Source organism: Malaclemys terrapin, chromosome 14 (assembly GCF_027887155.1).
Source record: "Malaclemys terrapin pileata isolate rMalTer1 chromosome 14, rMalTer1.hap1, whole genome shotgun sequence".
In the NCBI taxonomy this organism is placed as follows: Eukaryota; Metazoa; Chordata; order Testudines; family Emydidae; genus Malaclemys; species Malaclemys terrapin.
In genome coordinates this window covers 28,199,459-28,208,641 of record NC_071518.1, presented here as the reverse complement: position 1 = coordinate 28,208,641, position 9,183 = coordinate 28,199,459, and the positions used below count along the sequence as shown (strand labels likewise).

The window sequence follows — 9,183 nt, the reverse complement described above, 5'->3', positions numbered from 1 at the left end:
ATGCTGGCTGCTTCCCAGGAGCCCCATGGCACGGAGGCTAGCAGGGAGCCCGCTAGCCCCGTGGCGCTGCCAACTGGACAGTCAATGGCCCGGTCTGACCAGAGCCGCCATAATCCCTTTTTGACCGGGTGTTTTGATTAAAAAACGGACACCTGGTCACCCTAGTCCCAGTGGGGCTTCAGGGCAGAATTTGGGCCTCTGTTATTTTAGTGGCGGTGGCGGCTGCTGATTGTTATTGTTAGATCTATGTTACACATAGTACCACTGCTGAAATTAAAAATAAGTTAGTAGCAGTCTACTTGTACTGCTCTGATGTGGCTAAATACTATCAGGCTCTAATAAACAGTAACCATGTCGTGTGTGTGTGTGCGCATGACGCTCATTGGTGGCAAATGTTGCTCAGTCACTGACATACATTATTGGGTGCTATTTGTTGATGACACCACTTTTGTTCATTTTTTAATTTTCTTTTTCTTTTTTTTAGTGGTGGCGTAAAAAAGCAAAACACCTCTCGTAAGTGAATGACAGCTTATAACAGGGGTGAGTTAGCTGGGAGAATTTTAGGTTTGGCCTTTGTTCAAATTAACCCGGATACAAACAGCCCTTCATGAGATAAACATTTACATGAGATTTCTGGAAGCTTTGTTCTCATAGTATAGAATATCAGCAGAGTCACTCAATTGAATGGTTTTCTTGAAAACTGCTGCAGTCCACTCATTTTCTGTGTTCAAACTTTTTTTGCATCCTGTTACTTGAGTGTCGTCAGGCTGCTGCTGTACAACTTTGTAAACTGAAATAAATAATGTTCCCTTTTAATATTTTTAAACATGCATTAAACATGAGCGGAAAAGGTGTTGGTTATAAAATTACTTTGGGGAAATTATATTTGTTATGGTAACAAAGATAACAAAGCAAAAACATATACAGCTTCTGATATCATGAGGATGGATAAAGGGATCTGTTCTCATTCTCTAGTAGTTTGTAAACAGCAGAAAATTATCCACTTCCAAAATGCTAAATCTTTTAGGGCCATGCAACAGGATAGCAAACTCAAAACCCAGTATAGAAACGTAGGGCTTGTCTGTTGAGTCATTGTAGATGCTAAAAACCTGCATTAAAAACCTCCAGATAGTTCCTGCTGAGTCATGCTGGCACATGGATCCAGTTAAGGTCCATTTGGTTTTTTGAGTTACTAATAAGGCCAATCTCAGGAACAGAGGCTGGACATTAACTTGGGATGCATGTGCTCTATTGAGCATAGAATAGGGACTCAGCCCATTTATAGGCCTGTAGTGAGTATCCAAATGAAAATGTTTGTCATAAACAAAAAGTTCTGTGCCTGGGCATTGTGATTTCTAACTTGATTAAAATCTTTTTTAAATTCACTTTAGATACAGGAGTGAGTATTTAGTCACATCCTTTGCTGCAGATAGAAGTGACAAATCTTGGGAAATTGGCTACTACTACTTACAACTCTGCAGTATCCAAGCAGTTTCAGGTAATTTCGGTTTCTTTCTGTGTGAGGTTTTGTTTTTGTTTTGTTTTTTGGGAGAGGGGAGATGTCTGAGAAGGAGAAGGAGGTGTGTTTTGTTTATTTTAAACTGTAATTCTTCTAAAAACTTGCCATCTTCTCACTCTCAGGAATGATCTTAGAATTTAGAATTAATGTCGTAGGGTGCTAAAGCTGACAAATGTTTGAAAAGAGAAAAGGTTTTTCAATGAACAATGATGGGAAGATTCGAATTAAGGGAAAGCTTTGGAGAATTTAGGGTAAGTAATAGATGCTTGATTAAGAAATAGACTCAGGCACTTCAGGATGTAATCTTCTCACAAAAGACACCTTTGCATTTGAGGGTCATTGGAAAACCTGATCATCCCTTTCCTAAAAAGCAGAGAAATATATAGCAAGTGCTATTTTACTGAGGGAAAAAAAGGGCTTTGGGTTCCATAGAATGGTGAAATGTGTGTCAGTCTTCTCTTTGCCTTGACAGTGTATTCTACAGTGAAGTCCTTTTCGGCTCACAACAGCCAAGAAAGGGTTGTAAAGAAAAAAAGATACGCTCTAATCCCAGAGAATCCATTTGGGGCAGGAGATATTTAAAATAACACAACAGCAAATCAGGTTTTATCACTTGTCATGACTTGCCTTTTACAAACAAAACCATAATCAAGTAACTTTTACTTATAAACTGAGAATCTAATTTATAGCAAAAACAAAACTCAGTCGGCTCTAGGGAACAAAAGCAGATTCTTGAACATAATTCACACACCCTGCAATTTGGCAGGATAGAGATAGATAATTGCTCTATTGGTTTTGATTTTATACCTTGGTTCCGTTTTTGGATACCAAGATGATAGGTGCCTGTTACTTCTATTTGTCTCTTGTATTTATAATATCAATTAGAGGATTCAGGCATTGTGGACTTGTTTTCTCAAGACTTTTGTACCTTGAGTTAATTGACTGCCTGTTAATTCAAGGTGCTTAACGTGTTTTAAAAGCTAGTGTGGACACTCAAGGTACAGAAATCTACTGAAGACAAATCTATAAGGGCCTGATCCAAAACCCATGGAAGTCAAAGCAAGTCTTCTATTGACTTCAGTGGGCTTTGGGTGCTCTATAGATGAGGGAGGGGGGAAGTCAGAGACCTTCACTAATCTAATATTGTCAGAAACCTGCACTAATCTAATATCATTGTATTTCAAGGAAATATAAAATATCCTATGAGTCACCATATAAATAGGGTGACACTCTCCTAGGTGTCCTATATATGATATCAATTGTGTGGGTTGTAAAGAGATATGCTATAAGAACGTTGCATGACTGCTGTCCTGCTGGAACAATCACATATGTGAAGTGTTTGTCTCAAACATTTTCTCCCCCTAGTAAGAAAAACTGTAATTCAATAATATACTGGTAAAATTCCTTTACCTTTCATCATAATGTGAAACAAACTAATCACTTTCACTCTAACCTGGAAGATTTCTTCTGCCTGAGAAGGCCTAGATTTCTGAAGTAAAATAATAAAAAATACATTTTCAGTGCAATTTTGTTATTTTTATACTCAATACCTGAAGGCCTCTGAGATCCTCAACATAGTATGCAGGGGGAACTGAATTACACAACGTTTTTTAAGACAGTGGTTCTCAACCAGGGGCCCGGAGCCACGAGCAGGCTTCAGGGGGTCTGCCAAGCAGGGTCAGTGTTAGACTTGCTGTGGCCCAGGGCAGAAAGCCAAAGCCCCATTGTGTAGGGTTGAAGCCTGGGACCCTAAGCCCTGCCACCTGGGGCTGAAGCCAAATCCTGGGCAACTTAGCTTCACGGGGCCCTGCTTGCTACCCTCTCACTCTGGCCCTGGCTTTTATATGCAGAAAAATAGTCATGGCACTGGTGGGCCGTGGAGTTTTTCTAGCAGATTGTGGTGGGAGGGCTCAGAAAGAAAAAGGTGGAGAACCCCTGGTTCAAAACACAGATGTTCTAACCAAATATATATTGCACTCTGTTCATTGAATGTGACACAAAAGAATAATTTAGTTGCATCTATCTGGAACTAGCTCAAAGGAGGTCGCCTCTATTTTGACAGCTGAATAGAAACTACTGATCCCTTGAGCCATTTAGAGTTGATTCGTAAGTGTAACCTGGGTATATCTTGGAAATGTGGCTTAGCACTTTTTTATGTTGCAAAAAAATATGGACCTTCAAAAAGCAGCTACATTTTTCCCTGTGTCAGAGATAATGCATGTATCCAACTGCCTGCAAGCTGTCATCTCTAAACATCTACCTTGAAAAGTAAACTTCCTTAGTAATAATTAAGTCAATTATTTTCTCCCAGAATTGCCTTTGTAAGAAACTACTTACAGTAGATGAAATCACTGAACCTAATTCACCCTGTATTACCCCACTTCTGCACTGGTGTAACTCTGTTGATTTTACTGGCTTTACACTGGGATAGAATTGAGGCATTGCAGTAGTCAGTTTAGACCTACATTGTTCCCTATTACCATCTCCAGGTCCACTCTAAACTTAGTTTTTCTTATTGGAATCTGACAGTTTGATTTCTGATTAGCATCACCTCCCCCCCAACTCGCATTAAATTTGCCATTTGTTCATAGCGAGCTATATTTGTCACTGTACTGTTCTTCAATTATGGCCACTCACTCCGAGCAGTATTATTCTACTTGACATGAATAGGTGTGGCTGAACTGAACCCTGAAGAAATAGAGAGTTTGATTTTAGTTAATTTTACCCAAAGAGATACTGTCCACAAAGATCTAAAGTTCATCATCTGTGAAAAGTGGTTTAATCACTGATCTCAAAAGACTAAGCAATGTCTTCCCCATATGCACAGTTTACAATGAAATTGTAGAGAACAAGAAGCCTGAATAAAGAGTTGGAATTAATGTGCTTACAAAATTCAAAGAAAAGATAATAGATTTGGTTTGGGTCCAAACATCGTCAGCTAGATGAACACCAAGGACAATGTTTAGTTGTAGATTAATAATCCAAGGTACAAAAAGTTCTGAACAAATTGGGGGAAAACTTAAAGCCACAATATTAAGCAAACCAGAGGCTGAAGGTCAGACGGCAGTTACAAATCATTCTCAGTTACATGATTTTTAGTGATGACACAATACTTAAACTATTGACCTTTGTAACACAAATATGCCTGAATATTATACATGGTGAGCAATTATGCAATTGACTGTATAAAGACAAATGTAAAAATCAACTAAAGTCCTTTAAATCTTGCTGGCTCTTAATCAAATGTAGCCCCAGCATCCAACCCAAGTGCACCTCTGTAAAGGACAGATGTAATTTAACTGAGCAAAAATAGGGGGAAGGGGGAGAGGTTCCTGCCAGCAGTTGGCCACTGGAAGTCTGAGGGACGATGCACAGAGAAGACTGTACTTGGTGAAATATTTGGGTCAAATGCCGCCACTGCTCACCAGATTCATTAGACCCACTGGCCATGGGGCACTATGCCTTAGACCAGTGGTTTTCACCTTTTTTCATTTGCAGACCCCCCAAAAGTTTCAAATGAAGGTGTGGACCCCTTTAGAAATCTTAGACATGGTTTGTGGACCCCCAGGGGTCTGCGGACCAGAGGTTAAAAACCACTGCCTTATACAACTGTGTAATAATGCCTCAGTCACTGGTTCTCAGGCAGTGCAGCTCCAAATATATATAGCTATGCTTCTCAAGCATTTAGGTTCTAGAGGTGAGAAATGCTAATGGGACTGATTGTCCTCTCATGCTAGTTTAAATTGGGAATTGAAGTCAGTGGAATCAGACCAGTGCAAAGATGGTGTGAGGGGAGGATTGAGGCTAATGATTTCTGCCCTATAATCAAGCTCTCTTTTGGGGACATATCTTTCAAATGAGGTGAATGAGGAAAACAACAAAGATGTTAAATGATGCATAGTAAGAACAGATGCTGGTCTGTATTCTCTTACGTCGCTGGTCCAGATCCTCAGCTGTGCCAGGGCTCTGCTCAGCACTGCAGAGGGGGAGCAACGATGGCTAAATGCCATCTTTATGCTACTGTAAAATTGTGGTTTCTGGGGGCTGGTTTGGCTACTGGTGAAATTTAAAGCACTCTCAGGGGTAGCTCTAAATTTTAATATCTGGAGATATACCTATCTCCTAGAACTGGAAGGGACCCTGAAAGGTCATTGAGTCCAGTCCCCTGCCTTCACTAGCAGGACCAAGTACTGATTTTTGCCCCAGATCCTTAAGTGGCCCCCTCAAGGATTGAGCTTACAACCCTGGCTTTAGCAGGCCAATTCTTAAACCACTGAGCTATCCCTTCCCCCCCCAGGTTGCAAATTCTCTCTAGGGCCTGTTATGCCAACTAGAGATTGCTGGAGTTTAAGGGTGGAAGGGATCACCAGATCATTTAATCTGACCTATTGGCTATCACAGGCTGCCAGCACCACCAAGCCTCCTGCATACTAAACCCAACAACCGGAATTGGATCAAAGTATTACAGCCCTTGGGAGACTAAACGATCATGTTCTAGCATGAGCTGGTAGTTAAAAAACACAACCTACTTTGTTTTTCTTAAAATATTGATTGTATACTTTTGGTTTTTAACAACTGTGGGCTAAATGGAGATACAACTTCCATTAACTTCTACTGGACTAGAATTTGGTCCCACATGAATAACTATCAGCAGTAAGTGGGCAACTGTTAGCATAAATAAATAATATGCTATTATAGTATTACACCTAACAAGTTAAAAGAGAAAGTACATCAGATTTCATATATATTCGTGTGTGTGCGTGCATGCACATAACATGTATATACCCAAATTATCATCCCATGCTCTGTGGGAACAAGAGGCATGCAAGCTCTTGAAACAGTTTTAGAACCTTTTTAGAAAACATAAAGCAATGCGATTTTAAAAAATGGGTAGCAGTAAGTTCGTTAAACAAAAGTGTCTAGTTTAAATTTGTCAACATTTTGCTGCTTGCAAAGATGTTTTGCCTTCTAGTTCCAAAGAACAAATGACCTTTGCAAATTCATAATGAGGTATGAAATAAACACAGAGTACTCAAGGTGAGTCATTCATTAATCATAAGCAAAACAGGACTGAAATCAAGGACATAGCAGCATAAACTGTAAAAGTAATAGGTTGTGTAATCAGTGTATTTAATATTAACTACATTATGTTTTTCATGTGAGTTCTGAGAAGTTGATTTTTTGTGTGTTTACATGAAACTAATCCAAAGTAAATTTATTTTCTCAATATTATTTTGTCCCAATGTTGCCCCTTTTAAGAAAGCCTCTGACTTCAGCTTTTACTAGTTACTTTATTGTAAAGATTTTAGTAGAGGGGCTTAACAGCAGCCTACAAACTTACTGTAACTTTTGATCTGTCATGCCACATGTTTGTGGTAGCAGATCTCAGACTGGGGACATAACTTGGCCCAAAAAAATTTTTTTTGAAAAAAACACCTACGTTATTAATATTTTGCTATCAGAAAAAGTCATGTTGGTTCTTTGTTCTGCAAACATGCAAAATGGAGTGACCACTAGTAGGAATTCCACTACCAGTCAAGGGCTTAGATGGCTCATAAGTTACTTTTGAAAACAATTATGTAAACTCTTAGGCAGTCTGGCCAAGTAGGTTTTTTACCTACATTCCACTCCAGATACAAATGTAAAGGCTAGAACAGAGGGACATCAGGTAAACTGATAACACAGCCAGGAGCTAACATGTTTAGAAAGCTTTGAACAGCTGCATCACACTGTTCCATAAATATTCTTTCATCTGTGAGAAGGTAATATTGTTCATTTTTACCTGTTTCAGAACTTCATGCATGAGAAACAGAATAGAATGAAAATTATTGATGTAAATTACAAGAAGGTATTACTGCATTTTGTGGCCCGTGGCTTGCCATTCGGTGAAGTGAAAGTCATATCAAAACTTGTCAGCTTTTCAGCTCTGGCATGTCAACTAGGTGTTCATATAGAACAGTTTATATACCATGTCATGCCAAACTTACGTGTGACCTGCTGTCTTTTACTTCTGAGAGGGGTACATCACCTGCCATGAAATGCTGGAACCCATACTAGAAAGTGTTGTAATAATAATTATGGGCCAGAGATATTGAACTGATGGGTACACCTGTGTATATTTTGTGACTGAGAATTTGGCTAAAATCTTCTTTCACACAGACATGTATAGATCTGTCCTTTACTGGTTTTACCATCATTTATTGTGATTGTGGTATTATCTCTGCTTGTAATGGGGAATTATTGCAAATAAAGTTTGACCAGAAATATTAATAAATGGCAAATTTTATAGGATGCTCATTATATGTATATACATCGAGAAATCTGGAAGGGCACATTTAATCTGAGATGGTAAACTCTCAAAAGCCAAGAAATTAAGAGCTAAAATAGCTGAAGAACGCTATTTACATGTAGACATTTTCTTCCAATCTTTGATAACATGATCCCAATTCAGTTAATATTCATTAGGACTGAGATTTTCAAAGGGCCTAAGGGAGTTAGGTGCTCAGTCCCCATCGAATTTCCATAGGATCTAGGTATCTGATTCACTTAGGCTCCTTTGAAAATTCCAGCCTTAATAATACTTGTTTCAGTATGATTTTATGAATCAGACCACACTTCATATCCAAAGCCAGGTTTTGCTTGAATCACATTCAGGACCCCTGTTCCTCACATTTATTTTTAGGGGGAAAAAATTCTTGGTGAAGCCAATTTGTGAATATTTCTCAGCTTAATTTCTGCAACTCCTTTTTCTAAACTGAGGCTATCCCTGCAAAGGTCCAGTCCTGCCCTCCTTTTTCATATGCATCTTCCATTTAAGCCAGTGACTGTAGGATTGGCTGTTCTAGCTTCATGCAAGAAGGAAACGTTTTACTTGGCCGAGCACCTTTAATACACCTTGGATGTGGTCCATGTTAGTGTTTCAATAGTTTATTTGCCTGTATTGAGAAAACAATCTAGGCGTTGGTAAATATGTGTCTTCTAATACCTAGACATGAATCAAAATTTCTCTACTTTTTTGTTAATACTTTGTAAGGTGAATTTTGATTTATGAGATACCTTTCTTTAAGCAAAGTTTTTGAAGGAAAGATCTCTTATTGAGCAAATTCTAGAGCAGTTGAATAAGGGATCTTTCTTCTTCCTTCTTTCATAGCTTTTCCATCCATTTGGAGATGATAAGCTATTTTATTTTTTAAACCTCTGATTTATCCTGCATCATGCCTATTCTACTCTAAGGTTTTTCATTTTGTAAATTACACTGGTGTTAGATTCACACAGTTCTCAAGGTGTCTCTTCCTAATATGTATACCAACTCTCAAGGTGTCAAATACAAGTCATATTTATTCCTGTGATTCTCACTAGCTCTGTTGGGGGAGGGGAGTTCTCTCTGGCAAGAAATTTAAAGTGTATATCATTTCACAACTAGACTTTCATGGGGGAAAGTGGTCAGAATACTTGTTTAATTTTAGTTATGATTTGAGCAGTACATTCTTCATTGTAAGATTGAGAGGTTTGCCAACTTCAGTGAAATCTTTCAAAAATTAGGATTCAGGCATATTAGATGGGGAGAGCCTCCATAATATGCCTGTCTTTATTTTTGCTGATATGAAACAAACAGGCCAGTGGTTTAAATGTGGTGCGCTGGGAAATAGGTTACATATAATATC

The 9,183-nt window shown here is 38.7% G+C and overlaps 1 long non-coding RNA gene across 2 annotated transcripts in view; it reads left to right on the top strand.

Annotated features, from left to right (window-relative positions):
- The first annotated feature begins 480 nt into the window (after positions 1-480).
- LOC128848545 (uncharacterized) overlaps positions 481-9,183 on the top strand; it is a 118,270-nt gene continuing 109,567 nt past the window's right edge. The window contains exons 1-2 of one of the 2 annotated variants that reach the window (XR_008447064.1): positions 481-540; positions 1,392-1,498. This is a non-coding gene — a long non-coding RNA (uncharacterized LOC128848545). Of the gene's footprint in view, positions 541-1,208; positions 1,293-1,391; positions 1,499-9,183 lie in introns of those variants that run through there. The other variant, XR_008447063.1, reaches the window with a different exon arrangement.